Source organism: Stigmatopora argus, chromosome 8 (assembly GCF_051989625.1).
Source record: "Stigmatopora argus isolate UIUO_Sarg chromosome 8, RoL_Sarg_1.0, whole genome shotgun sequence".
Taxonomy (NCBI): Eukaryota; Metazoa; Chordata; class Actinopteri; order Syngnathiformes; family Syngnathidae; genus Stigmatopora; species Stigmatopora argus.
Genome location: NC_135394.1, coordinates 7099209 through 7116664, shown reverse-complemented (window position 1 = coordinate 7116664; position 17456 = coordinate 7099209). Strand labels below are relative to the sequence as shown.

General features: G+C 37.2%; 1 long non-coding RNA gene across 3 annotated transcripts in view; it reads right to left on the bottom strand.

The window, feature by feature from the left end:
* Window positions 1-16508, bottom strand: part of LOC144079197 (uncharacterized) — a 62904-nt gene extending 46396 nt beyond the window's left edge. For all 3 annotated transcript variants that reach the window (XR_013301451.1, XR_013301452.1, XR_013301450.1), the window contains exon 1: window positions 16406-16508. This is a non-coding gene — a long non-coding RNA (uncharacterized LOC144079197). The remainder of the gene's footprint in view (window positions 1-16405) is intronic.
* Between the last annotated feature and the right edge of the window lie 948 nt (window positions 16509-17456).

Below are 17456 nucleotides of genomic sequence, written 5' to 3'. Positions count from 1 at the left end.
GATTTCAAGCAGAGGGGTGACGTCAATTTAATTCATGAGAGTGGTTGGTTTCATTGATGTTTTTGTCATGGAAAATAGGCATAATGCTTATAATTAACTGCAATTTTATTACATTGTTTTTTGGAACAATCAAAGCTGACATATTAAATAAATAAAATAATCCATAAAAATATTTTTCTGTGGCTTTCAACATTAGAAGGATTTTAAGCAATGATTGATAGTGTTTTACTGATGGGGTCATAATGTCTGTAGGTACCAATTATATCCCTTCTGAAAGAAAATACTTTTTCTCATTGTAATTCAGCATTTGTGTCATGCCTATAATGGTGCCGGCTTAAATATAAAACCCTGCCTGTGCATTCATGCCATGTCACAGTTCAGCTTGTCTGCAGCTTTACAATAACATTCGGGGTCATTTGTGGTCTTACAGTTGCGGTTTGACTGATGTCCCCAGTAAATTCGACTGTTTTTCTTAGGTCAATTTAGGAGGAAAATGAATTCACTTTTGATCCCACTAGGAATCAGCATTGAGCCCATATTTCATTTTCATTACAAACGCATAGGCCTTCACTTGTGCCGTTGGTTCATTTCAAGTACAAGTGAGTGATGGTAATTATTTTCCCTAATATTTATGTATCAATATCTAGTTATTGCGGTTTGTCTCTTGCTTAAGCACAAAACTATAATGGAGAAAATCTCTTGATGTGTACAGGTTTGGCCAAATGGAAAGTGTTCCATGTACAAATATTAAGGAGACTTAAGTCCTTCCAACCTTAACATCTCATGGTCTGTCATTGATTGACAGAGAAGGAAACTTCCTTCCTGAAAGGTCATTGATTGCTTTGCTCTCCACACCAGCAGCTAATCCTCTTTGTGTTGCACTCTCATCAGCAAAAGGCCTGTTTCTCACTGCAGTTCACCTCTTGACTTTCACAGAACCAAACCCGTCGCACCACTCAACTCAGCTAACAAGACACTGTAATTCACTTTTAGTGAGTTGTATACATTGTGAACATCCCCTAGTTTACTTGCAAAAAAAAGTTCAGGTTATGCTATCAATTCCTTTAATATAGCGTTGTATGTACTATGGTGGGGTATTGTCGCTCTCTTCCTTCTCGGCTGGCTCGTTGGGGAGAGTGTGCTCCTATCATGAGGCTCCACTAGAGATTGTTTACTACTACAAAATAATTTCTGGTGAAATCTATTTCCATTTGTGCGTAAGTGTTTTTTTCAAAAGCAGGAAATGGGACCATAGAACACGCAAAATGCGTCTGCGACATTTACATGGAAAACAAGACGATTAACAACATACGTATGTGGTTGGGCTCATTATGTGGAACACAATGTTATTCTATAAAATATGTCCAGCTCTTGCACCAACCAGGAGATTTTATGAATCACAATATAATGTTGAAAAACAGACAACCCTATCATTTGGAAAATCTGGAGGTCACTTTATCATGATGTTTTTTTCCTCTGTATAATCAACTCCGATGAAATGATGTTTTCCATCCAATTCTGCCTGTTTATTTGTGCAGTTAATCATGTGTGTTCTGCTTGCAAAAGAAAAGTGGCCCTCAACCGCAAAATGTGCTGCAGCCAAGAATATACATTTTTTAATCTGCCTAATCTAATGTTGTGGTTATTGAATTTTATTGGATAGACAGGATTGAATGCTACACAAGGATCCATTAATAAGTCAAATATCTTTCGGGATCAGCAGCTGGAGCTTTACAGAAATCAAAACACCTCGCACAAATATGCTCACTTTTTTAAATTCCACTTCAAAAGAATAATTTTCACATTGGAAGACTGGTTAATGGAAAATGAATACAAGAGAATTTCATCACTGTAAGGTGGACCAGTCACATGTTCAAAATTGTAGTCAAACCTGAGGGTTATAAAATCTGTTTTCTGTACTACATCCTCGTATCAAATGTAAACATACAAGAAGGCTGTCTGAATAGCTGAATAAAAATAAATGACACATCTTAATTTCAATGCTGTAAACAGCACCATCCAAATTTCACAAAATTTCTGAAAAAATCCAAATCTAAAAGATGCTAACTATATGTTTCACATAAACCTTTTCTTTGATCAATATGTACATTTTTCATTCATTGCTGGAGCCTATCCCAGCCGACTTGAAAGGAAAGGCTGAGACACAAAGAGACAGACCATTCACACTCGCAACCATATCGCCACTAGCAGGAATTGACCCCACGCCTGCCTGCATTGACGTCAGGCGAGTGAACTACTACAACTTCTGGTGGATTCAAAAACGTATTAAGCCAATTAACATCAACACACCATGTTCCGTCCTGCGTTACATTACTACTTGGTTTACAAGTAAACAAGTTGGATTACAAGTGAATTTATTTTCAACATTCCGCAGTACAAGTCGCTTGATCATTAGAAGACATTCCTCCCCAAGTCACAATGTTTTGGTTCACTTTGTGCGAAAGACCTTAAAATAATGTATAAGTTTAAAAATTCAAAGAGCAGAGTAGAAAATTCATCTGGGGGAAAAAGTAAATTATTCGATGCTCTAACTACATGGAGAAGCATTGAAAGTAGATCTATGTTATTTTAAAGAAAATGGTCCTTCAGTTTTTAGAGTGGGCGACTCTTCATTCGGATCAGTCTTGCGTGTAATTGCTCACAGTTTGGACAACGTGACTGTGACAGAGCACAGAAGTGTTGCCGTGCCGACGCCATAGTTCTTCACCAGGACTTAACAAATTTGAACAAAGGTGAAAAACCAATGGTTGGCTTTGCTTCTATGGGCAGCCACCACAGCTGTTTCTAATCGTTACTTGGAATTTGAAGTGAAGTGATGTTTACATAACTTGCAGCATATATCAGCGACACAAGGAAAAGTTGTTTTGTAAAAAATAAGAAAGAGAAAGAAAAACCAAAGAGGAGGAAAAAAAGCGGTAAAAGGATATTTTACTTTGGCACATATTGTGTAGAAACGGCTAGAGATGTTGCCAGAGAAATTCCAACAGTCATAACAAGGTTTTATGACAAGGCCTCAAAAGCCCTCCTCACTTGATCATTTCCAGTGTGAGTATTGGTATGGAGGATGTGTTTTGAGTTCGTATTTGTGACAGATCAAAGCACGCAAACACACCGATTGTAATCTTTTGGCAGGAGTAACTCGAGCTCTCATTTACACTAACAAAGTCACAAAAATGAGGCCATCAGCTACACTGTGAATGTTGAAATCTAAGCTCAAAGTGATGATAATAAATAGGACGTTTGTTCTGCGAGGCTTTCTGGATGACATTTGATTGACTTTTGCAGGCCTCTATCCCAAAGATATATGAGGAAAATTAGTCACAAGTGCAGGTCACCACCAGCCCATGAACAATGTGCTTGAAAAAACTAAGATCTCAAAACTCATCCCTGTTATTAATCTTTATGTCATGAGAAAGCCATTATTTTATTATAGGATTGAAGCCAGATTAATTTAAGTGTAGTAAAACCTTCCAATTTTGATTATTTTGTTGAAGAACATCTACATGCGTCACCGCCTCTGCTCATTCCTCTCTTAGCATGTATACTGCCAAGTGAGTCTTCTGCTCCGTAGGGTGCTGGGTCTGCAGTATTACACTCAGAGGCTAGTGAAATGTCAGAATTAGTTATAGCCACAAACCCAAAGTCAGCGCATGGTCATAATTTCTGGAAGCTCTGGCGATCGGATAATGACCTGATGGATGTGTACTATTTTTGGTGAGAAAACCGGGTTGCCAACAGTCCCTTTAAAAATTGTAATCAGCTCGTTTTCAGAAAGAAAGTACGTGTCGCGTATTGTTCTTACAAGGGAAGCAATTTTGGTTTAATAGTTTTCGATGTGTGTAAGGAACAAATACAGCAAAAAAAAAAGGTATTCCCACAATGCTTGTGGTTTCTGTCCAATGAGCATTCAGGTATGAAAATATGAAATCCCGCTCACCTTATTGCTCGAGTTTCTGTCGCTTGATATGAAGATAACGACATACAACATGGCACCATGGATAACCAAAAATAATCCAGGATTGACGCTTCTCTAATATACATATACAATTTCTATTCATTCATAGTTTACTTCAGAGTACATGATTTCACTTTCTCTTACGACACAAAATGTTCTCTTCTGGGGACTTTGTGATCCCTCACTAGAATTGGTGCAACCTCAACTGCCCCCGAAATTTAATTGCTCTTAAAATTACATAGATTCTAGGTTAATGTTTCTTAAACTTTACTGAAAATGCATGTTTTTTCAGTGGTTAAAAAAGGTGCCTTTACTTGCGGAATCGGATCCTCTGGCACCAACACTGAGATTACATTTTTTTAATGGGTTCTACTGCATGTGTCCTACAGTATGTATCCTAACATTGTCATTGGCTCCTGAATATTTCTATAGATGTGGCTGGTTGTGCACTCGACTATAGGAAGTCTTTTTTCACCAATCTGAAAAGTAGATTAAACAAATACAGCACTCTATAATTTCTGGCAAATGTATTTTTGAAGGATTTTTTATAGATTCTCTGACTTCGTTTACTGTTTGTATTTGACAGGGGAAACCTTCCAGAGTTGTGTACTTGGTGCATGCCAACCTGATTTTTAAAATTAATAAGTCAGAGCAAAGAAAATAAGAGGAATGGAGAGAAAATATAGAGGTCATGGGCCGAATTGTAATGAGCTACTTTTCAAGGCTGTATGTGCTCAAATAAAATTGATCAACAGTGACGACGTTGCTTCAGTGGCATAATGAAACATTTTATGCATGACTCGTCTTAAAATTGTTTTCTGCTCTTTTACAGACACATTTTTTTCCATTTTAGCACAGAACAAAGCAGAAGTGCTGTATTGTGGCTTCATCTAAACCTCTTGAAAAACATCTTCTGTTTGGTTAATCATTTCTATTCAAGCATCCATTTTCTGTCATTGAACTTCCATAATAAGACTAAAAATAGGGGTGGGGGGTTGACTTATGTATTTTATGTCTTCTCTCTCATTATTTGTATTATCACACATTTAAGAACAATAATTGGGTGTGGCATTTCATTTTCTCCACCTAAGATAGCAAAATGATACAGCTCTGTTTAAATTTCATCATGGAAACCTGACATAGTATTGTGTTGGCAGGATAGTGTGCACGTATGCCGAGTAGATTTGCAGAATGAACACTCCATTGCAGAAAGTGCCCATGGATGGAACTATCACTGTGATTAAATGTAATGATTGGGGCTGGAAATGGATGTTTAGAGCCTTGTACAGAGGATGAGGACCACGCCAGCCCAATCTAGAGGGGCCACCCGACGTATGCGGGCCAAAACCGGCTTGTGTAATCTTCCCCATGTGTAGTATGCTCGGCCATATCCCATGGGGCACTGCACACACAGGAGGCCACTTGAAAGCCTATCTGAAAGTAGCAGCAATCAGAGTCAGAACAAGCACACAGGGGAGTAATCTGTTCCAGCTTTTGGAGCGTGCCAGGGTTCGGTGGTAACACGGATAGTATGTGTTGAGGCGGACAGAAGGAGTGGCTTATGGTTTCATTTGGGCAAGGTCATGGTTAGTCAGATGGCAAAAGCTTGAATACCCTCACACATACAAAAGTACCACATTCCTAAAAGATGTGTAATTGAAAGCAGTCTATGGTACATCCTTTGAAACCTATTGAGGAATTGAGTTGCAGGTAATTTTTGCAACAATTAAAAATAAAAATGTGCAGTGACAACTCTAACTGAATTTTATTAAAGACATGGAAGAAAATTGTCCTGCGCAAGCAGTGTTGGTTCATTTCCAGGCTAAAATTGTTCGGAACTCAGTTTATAAATTTTAAAATGGGATTCAGTTCATAGAGCAATAATTAATTGGAACATTTTGTTAATAAAAGAACAACAGAGTGGTGACTCTACAACCTCCCCAGCAAGATTGGACACTTCACATCAGTGTCATGACATCCCCACTTGTACAAGTTGATGGAGACGAAAGAAAGGGGTGGAAGGAAAAAAAAAACTAGGAATAATCAGTAGGCGATGACCCAGAGGAGGTCATGCTGAGCCTTCGGGAGTTGACTAATGAAAAGTCCAATCAGCACAGCAGAGGACAAGAAGAGGGAGCCCCAGGCTGCAGAGGAGCAATACTGGTGGCACCAAGGAAAAGATAATGAACGCATAAAGAAGACAATACGTTTATGTCACAAATCAAGAAATATAAGTTTTCCTTCTTGATGCATTCATTTTTTTAACCGGTAAATGAGTGTAAATCTCAGATGATTGCCAAAAGATTTCTGCCCCTGCAAATGTGCCATTTCAATTCCCTTGTTAACTGAATCCCCTCATGCATAGGTTTTCGTCTAGTCTGGGGACTCAAAAGTAGCTTTCTTCCGTTCATGAAACTGTTTCAAAATATCACTGGGCTACTTACTGCCTCATAAATCTGTCTGCATCACAGCAGCTGGAAAACGTATCATGTTCAGGAAGAACAGTCTCCTTCAAACTCAGGACTATCCTACTGTATTTGATATGTACAATAAATTATCTCTAACTACCAGTATCACATTTTGTTTTTTCATGTAGCTGTGGTTTGACCATCATTCAAGAACAGCGACTTATAATATTTATAGCCAAATTATTGCAAATGTCTCATTGTACGACCTGTCAGTCGACATAAGGCAACCTCGGAAGCTTAGACTCCATTCATGCAATGCAATCAGATTGTTTTCTTGCTAGCTAATAGATGGACAAATGATAGGAATAAAATGCTGTGATTGAGAAATAAAAATGAATTTGTGACCGTGGCTTGACTTTATATCAATTTAAAACACTATGAAGACATTTCACTGTTGTGTTGATACACACCACAATTTTGCAAAGGTTGTGGTATTCTTTGTTCTGGGATCTTATGCCTTTGTAAAGTCATTGGGTTTCTGAGGAATGCACCGCTCAAGGCAACCACTGCTCAACTGTGAGCTCTATCTTTCACTCGGCTGCTCTCTGTCGAAGGGCTGGTGTTGGTATTGATTAGAGCAGCGTCTTTTTGTCTTATGCCAGCATTTTCCACAGCTCCTTGTGAGTGCAGAGGAAGTGGTAATACTAAGGGAAATGTATGAATATGCTGAATGAATACAGACGACAGATCAAGCAATGCCCAGGATGCACTGCCAAACGGCCTGCCAGCCAGGAAGACATGCAGCTTCCCTCTCAAAGCCACATGGTTGGCATCAAGTCAAGCATATTGCCTATCCCCTTTGCAGTTTTAACTACTCCTGGCTACTGATTTACTTGGACCCACCCTAGTGTCATTTGACTTGATGCCCGAGCGTACATGATGGTAGTAAGCAATGGCAAAACATCTGTAACAATAAAAGCAAGCTAATATGGTCATCTTGGGACTGGTAACATCTGGAGAGACATTTGGAACTGTCAGGACTCTGTTACCTAGTCATTTTTCATCTTCAATTATGCTCCCAATTTCCTCACTATTTTTGATTATAATTATCTACATTTTTTACCCAATAAGTGTCAAAGCATAGCATACCAGATTTTAATGTATATTTTTCTTCTTTTGCATCATTCCTCAATTTTCCAACCATCTGTTTCTTGTGTTATTGCTTTCCCCCGCCATTTAGAAACATTTTATATATACACATTTAGCACCCCCGAACCTTGTGAGGATAAGTCGCTCGAAAAATGAATTAATGAACACACATACACACAAACGTGTGTGTGTGTGTGTATATATGTATATGTATATGTATATGTATATGTATATGTATATGTATATGTATATGTATATGTATATGTATATGTATATGTATATGTATATGTATATGTATATGTATATGTATATGTATATGTATATGTATATGTATATGTATATGTATATGTATATGTATATGTATATGTATGTGTGTGTATGTGTATGTGTGTGTATGTGTATGTGTGTGTATGTGTATATATGTATATATATATATATGTATATATATGTATATATATGTATATATATATATATGTATATATGTATATATATATATATATATATATATATATATATATATATATATATATATATATATATATATATATATATATATATATATATATATATATATATATATATATATATATATATATATATATATATATATATATATATATAAGATATATAGATAAGTAGCTCGAAAAATGAAACAAACATACCCACACCCACACATACACACGTGTGTGTGTGATCATTAATTAATTCATTTTTCGAGCTGCTTATCCTCACAAGGTTCGTGGGGTGCTGGAATGTATCCCATCCAATTTTGGGCTGTAGGCGGAGGACACCCTGAATTGGATGACAGCGAACCACTGGGCACAAGAAGAAGAAAAAAAACATTCACTCTCACACTTATCACGAGAGACAATTCAGTGTTCAAGAAACCTACCATGCATGTATTTTGAGATGTGGGAGGAAACCCAAGTACCTGGAGAAAAATCCATGCAGGCATGGGCATACATGCAAACTTCACACAGGGAGGAACCCACCAGGGATTGAACAGAACTGTGAGGTTAACGTATCATCAGCATGTGTGTGTGTGTGTGTGTGTGTGTATCATTTGTATTAGCACTCATGAGTATATGGGATTTAATATGTAAGGGAAATGTAAAGAAATACAAATATAACACAAGGGGACTCAATGAAAAGAAGATAACGGACAAGAACATTGATTATTAATCACTTTCAAATAACAGGAATGGATGCCAGGAAGCAAAAATAGTCATGCTAGCACCAAAGAAGATGCTGTTCCGTGTGCATGGGTTACGATTATGGTCATCTGAAAAACACCCTCAAGTCTTGGATGACAGATGGTGAATGCCCACAGTATATTCTACTTTAAAAACACTGCCCGAGGCAAGGGTTTTACACACACTCTGTTCACAAACCACAGATGCAGAATAACCAATATTTAAAAGAACTTGCTGACAGCGCTCAATGAATAACATGGTGTGTTTGACATAGTAATGCTTTTGATCTTCCCTTTGCCAATGCTTTTTCCACCAGTGCTGATTTGTTTGTCAACATAACAGAAAACTTAAAAAATAAAGATTAGCCCAAAGAACACATGATTGGTTTTTGGTAATAAAATTGGTGTAAAAAATAAGACCTATCTTCTGTTTTAATGAGCTTTGATGGAAGGGAAAATGGACCCACATGTCCTAAAATAGCTAAAATGAACCAACTGGGGGAAACACGAGAAAATGCCCGGCGAAAAGTTGCATATACTTGATTGCTATACATACACGACAATCCAGGATATGAACAGTACATAAACAGATGATTTGACAAAGCACAGAAAATAGCAAAGTGTTTAAAAATACCTACAAGGGTTGTCGAGACAATGAAGAACGGGTAGGTGACATGGGCAGACCACAACAGGTGAAACCAATGGGTGATCACAATGTCAAACCATCCAGGCGGGGGAAAAAACAAGATCATAATCAAAACCACAGCATTTGCAAGGCATTCTGTCCAGATGACTGCACTACCTTATTTTGTTCCTCTAAATGGAGAGGAGCAACAGTGCTACTCTGACGGCCTGCAGATTGTGTCAAAAGACTATGAATGAATGAAAATTGACCAGCAAATGTGTTCTTTGCTTCAGCTTTTTCATCTTATTACAGACTGGTGTAGAGTCTGCTCAATTCTAGGCTCACTTGTGAACAAAAGAATGCTTGAGATCATTCATGTAGGCAGGTTTGTGAGAAATTCATGATTTCCCCCTCAGGATCATGGTATCAGACTTGGAACTGTTAATTCTCATATCAACAGCTTTGCAGTTGCTTGCAAATAATAGCAGTGAAAATTGGAGAATGTGGCCTGATTAGACCAGCAGAACCTCATGATCAACAAACAGTAGAGACACAATTCTACATTCAACAGATTGAATCCCCTCAATGCCTCAGGTAAGGTTCAAAATAGTATAGATAAAAGTTACGAATTCAAAATCACTGTTCTGTAACAACCATCGCTTTGCGACCTTGAGCAAAAGTAACTGAAGAGACATAGGATGAATGGAAGCTGTTGTTTGAAAAAAGCTTTGATATTGGTCTATACAATAATTCTGAGGAGGTTGTCTTGGAGGCCGTTCCATGTCAAGATTGTCAAGACGCTTGCTTTTTTATTGAGAGAAGCCCATCACTGCTAGAGCCAAAAGGTGAATGTGATCCTACTCCTAAAAAGGCTGAACATTCAGCATGACTATGTTGCACACAAGTAGGCTTTTAAGCAAACCTGTCATGTTAATTTGAAGTGTGTCCAATTTTAAGGGAAAAAAGGAAAATAGGAAACAAAATGTCTCTTGGGTAAATGGGAACACCTTCGGATCCCACATATAAAGTGACAGATGGGAAAACAGGTTTAAATGGTTAATCTGCTCTCTCAGTCTTACCTCTCTTTGTTTTTCATAATTTTGTGTTTATTATTATTTCATGGCCTGGGGCCTTACAGAATGAAAAGTATATGGCTCTGATAAAAGTTTTTAAAGGGAAGAACTCTAAAAAAAAAAAATCAACCAAAGTTTAGTCAAATGGGCGGGATTGGCTGCAAAAGTCATCAGCAACAGTAATAAATTACATTTTAGGAGTGGGCAAGAGTTAACTGGTCTTGATTTTTAGAGGGTTAGAATTGACCTGGGGATAAAAATGGGAGATTTGTCAATCGAAAGTGGAGCGTAACACTTAATTGGATATAATTGCGTGATCTAAGTCCTAGTAATTAGCAGAAGAGATCTTATTCCACAGGACTCCACTTAATTAGCCGATTCAATTAAAGACACTTGTACTATACACATATTTCAGCTACAAATGACTCACTCACTCTCTCTCTAATTACATGATTAATACACTCAATCCAGGGAATAATTAAAAAAGCCAATTTATTCCAGTAAATAGAATTTGGTGAAAACAATCAAACAACCGTAAACAGTCACATGGGCACACTTACAGTATTTGTAACAATGTTGACCAGAGGGAATGGAAAAAAATGCCATGGTTCTGACTGAAGTCATTATTTGTGGAGCTACCCATCAAAGTGGCAAAAGATAAAAACAACGCTATTTCTTTCACAGAGAGAGACAGAGAAAGTAAAAAAAAAAGTGTAATTAAAGGCATTAGGCTATTTCAATAATATTTGAAAAATTATCATGTATTATGTATGTGTAAGTGTATATGAACATCGCAAACGATTACAATGCTTTATTTTCATGGTTCATACTAAAACCATGTTATGGTAGGACCTTGCTCATTCCAAAACACACCCGTGTGCAGTAAAATGATCCTATCAATAACATTGGTAATTAACCATGTAAGGACAAAGACAGAATGAGAACCAGCCGTTTTGGTGACCCTGCTGTGACCTTCTTCAAACCTCAACATGGCATCATGCTTCAGTCGCCCTTAGGCGAGTGAGATAGACCTGCTTCTCTTTCCACAGGCTAACAAGCATCAGTCAAAATCCCATAGTGGCATGTGCTTGATTAGACCTTTGTTGTAACAAGAGGTGATCTGAGACTGAATTGTTTGACATAATAGAGGGAGGAAAGCGAGCGATAGAGAGAGAGAGAAACAGAGAGAGCAAGACCAAAAGAGAGGAAGATCGGTAAAAAGAAGATAAAAACCAACAAATACTGGGTCTTCAATTGTCTAATATCTATCAAGAAAAGGCTAAATAAATTCTGAAAGATGTGAGGATAAGTGTTACAGATAATGGTTGAATGGATGATGAAATTACAGATGAAACAAATATCGGCAAAAAACATTAGGACATCTGGCCATTGCAGTTCAGTTGGAACATATGGCATTCCCCAATCTGTTCCCATAACGTTTCAACCACAGAATTGTGCAAAATGTCTGTGTCATACGAGAGAAATAATCTACATTGTATTCATTGTCATCTGTCTGCTTTTCTCACTGCCAATATTTCAGTGTGTACACAGTTAAAAGGGGTACAGTTTAGTTTGGATGATTTCCAAATTTCACATGATCTTAAAAATTCTCTCACATCATTTTCTTCTTGTCTCAATAGGAAGATGCCCAATGGAAGACATCATCAACTAAACTTTCAGCTTCTCCCGTGACGGGTCCGGAGAGCGAATCAACTGTTGCCATTTAACTCTGTCCTTTGCATCAACCTTCTCTACATCAGCTACTTTCATATCTTCCCTCACTACATACATGTATCATCTCATCATCACCATTGTTAATAATTGATTAACATGCATCCTTAAAACAACCGTGACCGGATGATTCGCCGAAAGACGTTTCGCCGACGGACGTTTGACAGACGGACAGGTCGCCAAATGGATGTTTCGCCGAACGTTCACCGTAAAACAGTAGAATTAATATCTACTCGTAAATCGTAAAAAATGCAACACAGAGTAAGAGTGTAAAAGATATACAGTACAATGACTAAAAATATTCATAAATTATTCTGAAAAGAGTTGAAGATTGTCTTTTCTAAAACACAAATATAATTATCAGCATTCTTAGGACGTTCATCAGTCATCTCATCTCTTATAAAAAGTTAAACCGATAATAAATTGATGTTGAATTAAACTATACCTCAAGAACTTATCATCCAAAGACTACAGCCTCCTCGTGTGTATGCGTGTGTGAATGATTGGGCCCGAGGTGCAATTTTCTACATTATTTTTAGACAAGATAACTCTGCTCGTCAAATTTCCCTAGTTGTTCACTCCCAAATGACATTCTTTATTCAGCTGACTCTCCTCTGAACTTCCTCCATCTTTTCAAGAGAGCAAGACTCAAGAGAAGTCAATGGACAATCACCTCACTTTGATTTGCATGGTATTAGATGGAGAGTTTTTGGGTGCTGAAGTGTCAATTGCAATGCCCTGCATCCTCCAATTAGTCTGCTCAGCATAATTTCCCCCGATCTGAAATAAATATGATTGAAGAATTTGAAAGTTAACAATTAGTCTAATTTGGCATTCAAAATCCACTCCAGGGCTTAATATCTAGCAACCAACTCGACATCGATTTATGATGCATCAATTGTGAGAATGAATTCACATCTAATTCAGTTTTTTCAATCTTTTTGAGCTGCGGCACACTTTTTGCATTGAAAAAATTTCAAGGCACACCACCATATGAAAATCTCAAAATTTAAAACTATATAGCCTATATCTCAAAGTTTCATCAATAAATAAATAAAATAATACATTGTTCACATGTTAACTGAGAAATAACGATGTGTTTCTAATACTGGTGCACACGAGTGTGGCAAAGAGAGTTTAATTTCAAATGAGTTGTAAGCTTTTGGCAAACACATTTAAGTAAAGATATAATGATTATTAGATTCTAAATTACTGCAATGTAGTTCTGGTCTTGTGTATGTAACAGATGTTGCATGGTTTCCATAAAAAAGAATTTGAAACACAAGGTGCAGTTATTTCTTATGCACTGGATGGTTAGACAAAGGCTTTGATGCAGATGGATTGGATCTTAGATGAGTTAAAGGCGCAATAATGGTGCTCATGGTTAACAGATGTAATGTAGCTTCCTAAAGTGGATCTGATACAATTGAACCTTTTTTTTGTCTGAAAAACTAAGAGCATATGCAAAGCAAAATAAGTTCTAAAGAGATTTGAAAACTTTGATTTTAAGGCCAAAAATTAATTCATGAAAAAACATAAAACGGATATTGTGTTTTGGACACCTCAGTAAATTTGTCGTTTATCAAATTTAATTAAATAATGTTCATCAAGTATGACTGAAGGAAGGAGGGTCAAAGGTTATTGCATAATTTTTTTATATGCTTTTCCTCATTGGAAATAGGTGGTCTGCATATTTGTGGTTCCCTCGAGGGGAAGAAAAAAACTAACATTAACTAACCACACTAAAGAGTCTATGAATTTTAAGATGAACACATTATTGTCTACACACATGGTTCCCCTCCCTGACTGCAGGGTGATTTACAATGAAATCCAAAGTTCATCCTAAAATGATCTGTCAAGAACATAGACGATGGGAATATTTACATTAAATCCCACTGGGTATGAACCGGAGAAAAGAGGTGGGATTTTTTTTCTCATTGTCTGTGGTGTGTTCTCCAAACTGTCGGCACATTCTTCTTTTAGCCCTTCCTTCTGCATCACCTCCATCCTCGACTCTACAGGGTCGACGTGTTATGAGAAAATGTAGTCACTGGGAAGTGTCACATCTGCATGGGGGAGACTGAGTGTGCAAAGACGTGGGAGCGGGGGTTTTAGGGAGTCAGAAGATCTGTAATTTAATCTAAAACTCTGGAGAGGACTGTTATGGCTCACTCCCTGGGATGGGGCAGAATTCTGATCTAATTCAAAGTAAGGGGGATGGGGAAACACTGAGGGGAGATGATGACACTGCCACCACACACAAACACAGTAGTAGGAATTCTAACCTAGATAAAATATACTATTCCTATGGTTCTTTATGCTATGCTTCCCCCCAAGATATGGTTTTTAATCAAGGCCTCTAACAAAACTTGAATGGATTTTAATTTTTTTCTAATAACATTATTTCAAGCTACCCAAAGGTGTAGTGGTAAATTCGCCTGACTTTGGTGCGTGTGGTGTGCTGTCGATTCCCACTCTGTAGCTGTGTGATTGTGAGTGTGATTGGTTGTCTCGATGTGTGCCCTACGACTTTCAGGTGGCCAGTCTAGGGTGTAGTTCATATTTTGCCCAAAGTAAGTTGGAATAGGCTGCATATAATATACTATGTGAATGCCATACTAGGCCAATTTAGGTAAAACCCTGATATTCCTTCATTCAACTTACATTTTGGGGTCATACTGTAAACAACCTACAACAGTCCTCACATATTTTTCTTTTTATATTTCAGGACAGTTTTTCCCCCAATTGGAATGGTGAACGTACTCTATCATAAAATGGTTCCTTTAAAAGCACATGTGTCAATGTGGCGGCCCGGAGGCCAAATCTAGCCCGCCGCATCATTTTGTGTGGCCCGGGAAAGTAAATCATGAGTGCTGACTTTCTGTTTTAGGATCAAATTAAAATGAAGAGTATAGATGTATTTTAAATTTCCTGATTTTCCCCCTTTTAAATCAATAATTGTAATTTTTTAATCATTTTTTTCTGTGTTTTTAGTTCAAAAATCATTTTGTAAAATCTAAAAATATATAAAAAAAGCTAAAATAAACATTGTTTTAGATCTGTAAAAAAACTGAATATTCAGGGCTTTTAATCCAGTTCTTTTAATCAATTTATTTAAAAAATCTAATTATTATATCTAAAATGGTCCGGCCCAAGTGAAATCGAGTTGACGTTAACGCGGCCAGCGAACCAACCCGAGTCTGACACCCCTGCTTTAAAGCAAGGGTGTCAAACTCGGGTTGGTTCGTGTAATATTTAGATATTTAAAAAAATGGATTAAAGAACTGGATCAAAAGCCCTAAATGTTCAGTTTTTTATAGATCTAAAACAATGTTTATTTGAGCTTATTTTCTTTGCAAGGGAAAATGTCTTTTAATCATTTGTTTTTCATTTCAAAAGGAAACAAAATATTTGTTTATGTTCAATATTAAACTGGAAAACAGAAAATATTTTTTATATATTTTTAGATTTTACAAAATGCTTTTTGAAGTAAAAACACAGAAAAAATGCAATTATTGATTTATAAAGGGGAAAATCAGGAAATACAATTTACATCTATTATTTGAATTTGATCCTAAAACAGAAAAGGAGCACTCATAATTTACTTTCTCGGGCCGAACAAAATGTTGCAGCGGGCCAGATTTGGCCCCCGGGCCGCCACTTTGACACCTGTGCTTTAAAGGAAAGTTTTTCACTTCAGTATAGTAAAACCTAATATGACTAAAAAATACAAATGGTAATTTTTGGTATGATTTATTCATTCTTTCAGCTTTGATTTTTTTTTTTATACAGTTTTTAAAACAATAGACTAGCAGTGTGTGTATGTGTGTGTGTGCGTGTGCGTGTGCGTGCGTGTGCGTGCGTGTGCGTGCGTGTGTGCGAGTGTGCGAGTGCGTGTGTGCGTGTGCAAATGCATCCTTGAGTAATACGTTTTTTTTTTTTGATGGGCAAAATAAATTGATATCTCCTTTATATAATGGCAATTTTAGGCTGAAAGAGACATTTTTGCGAGGAAGTAAGGCGACGCCAAAGGATCTCATTTTGAGGGTCCTCTGGCTTTGTACATTGCAATTAAATCTGGTTCCACTTCTTTACATGTGCAAAACACATTTCTTCAAACAAGCCCAAAAGATGAAAGGAGGTTAGGCACAGTATCAAATTTTGCAATGGGTTTAAGGCCTGGATTCAGAAAATTCATGAAATAAACATCCAAAAAATGCATCAATGTAATCATACCCCACGCTTACCTACCATCTATTTTGTAGTTTATTCTGGTCAGAGTCATAGCTGAGCTGGATCCGGCTGTGGCTGGGTACACTGATAGGTCACCAACTAATCAAACAGCACATTGACAATCATTTAGTCACATTCACAGCTGTGTCCAATTTAGTCTTAGCTTGAGCCATAAAGTTGAGTAAACAACATATTAAATAAATAAATGAATACAACACTCATCTGAGATTCAAACAGTGTTGAAACTAAACATTACAATAGCTTAATAATTGATTCATTGTTTTATTGTTTTTGAAATAATAATTTTATTTTTTTCATTTTATATTAAACTGACAGTACAGAAAAATGCATTTCCAAAACAATTCTAATTCAGTTGCCAATTTGTTCAGTAAATCATGTGAAGCTTTTCTGATGTCCCACAAAAATCTGAAAATATTTCCTGTTGAAAGGCTCAAATTTTTTACGGTTTTAACAAGGTATTTATTGATTATTTATTTGTTTGGTGTTATTTGTGGTGAAGATTTAAATCTCATCATACTAGTATAATTACAATAAAAACATTCATTTCAATTCAATAAAAGAGGGAGGTTGTGTTTTGACAATAAATGATCATAATCATAAAGTCTACAGTTTGCAAAATACAATCCATATTGTTATTTTCAACAATGTGCTTTGTTCGTGAACTTTTACACATATTTTGGAATTCTTGTTGCAAAATCTCATCTCAATTTCTGAACCGCTTCATCCTCATTAGGTTCGCGGGGGTGCGGTAGCCTATCCCAGCTGACTCCAAGCCAGAGGCGGGGGACAGCCCTGAATCGGTGGCCAGCCGATCGCATGGCACAAGGAGACGGACATCCATGCACACTCACACCCGTACCTATGGGCAATTTATAGTGTCTAATCGGCCTACCATGCATGTTTTTGGAATGTGGGAGGAAACCGGACTACCCAGAGAAAATCCATGCAGGCCCGGGGAGAACATGCAAACTCCACACAGATGGACATGACCTGGATTTGAACCTAGGACCCCAGAGCTGTGAGGCCGACACGCTAACCACTCGTTCCA